A 1,008-nucleotide genomic window follows, 5' to 3' on the forward strand; every position below is an offset into this window, starting at 1 on the left:
CCATTTTTTTTCCTCTGACACTCAAGGAATCTCTATACTGTGACATAGAGGATTCCACATTCTCTTGTTCTTTTCTCTTTCATATGAGCAGGAGTAGAGACAAAGGCATTCTTGTTGAAGCTGACCCTGAACCTGAAAGGACCTTGAAGCGAAAACTAAGAGAAGCTAAGGCACAACTCTCTGTTAAGGACCTGACCGAATTCTTCAAAGAAGAAGAACCTATGGCAGCCGAAAACAACAACAATGCAACAATGCAAGGAAGGTGCTGGGTGACTTTACTGCACCTACTCCCGACTTCTATGGGAGAAGCATCTATCCCTGCCATTGGAGCAAACAACTTTGAGCTTAAGCCTCAATTAGTTTCTCTAATGCAACAGAATTGCAAGTTCCATGGACTTCCATTGGAAGATCCTCATCAGTTTTTAGCTGAATTCTTGCAAATCTGTGACACAGTCAAGACTAATGGGGTTGACCCTGAGGTCTACAGACTGATGCTATTCCCTTTTGCTGTAAGAGACAGAGCTAGAATATGGTTGGACTCACAACCTAAAGAAAGCCTGGACTCTTGGGAAAAGCTAGTCAATGCCTTCTTGGCAAAGTTCTTTCCACCTCAAAATGAGTAAGCTTAGAGTGGAAGTCCAAACCTTCAGACAGAAGGATGGTGAATCCCTCTATGAAGCTTGGGAAAGATACAAACAATTAATCAGAAAATGTCCATCTGACATGCTTTCTGAATGGAGCATCATAGGTATTTTCTATGATGGTCTCTCTGAACTATCCAAGATGTCTTTGGATAGCTCTGCTGGAGGATCTCTTCATTGAAGAAGACGCTACAGAGGCTCAAGAGCTAATTGAAATGGTTGCAAATAACCAATTCATGTACACTTCTGAAAGAAATCCTGTGAACAATGGGACTAGTCAGAAGAAAGGAGTTCTTGAGATTGACACTCTGAATGCCATATTGGCTCAGAATAAGATATTGACTCAACAAGTCAATTTGATTTCTCA

General features: G+C 41.4%; 1 non-coding gene across 1 annotated transcript; it reads right to left on the reverse strand.

The window, feature by feature from the left end:
• Positions 1-621: 621 nt before the first annotated feature.
• On the reverse strand, positions 622-725 carry LOC130959516 (small nucleolar RNA R71). Its single transcript, XR_009078591.1, has one exon. It is a non-coding gene; the product is annotated as a small nucleolar RNA R71 (small nucleolar RNA).
• Between the last annotated feature and the right edge of the window lie 283 nt (positions 726-1,008).

Source organism: Arachis stenosperma, chromosome 10 (genome assembly GCF_014773155.1).
Source record: "Arachis stenosperma cultivar V10309 chromosome 10, arast.V10309.gnm1.PFL2, whole genome shotgun sequence".
NCBI lineage: Eukaryota > Viridiplantae > Streptophyta > Magnoliopsida > Fabales > Fabaceae > Arachis > Arachis stenosperma.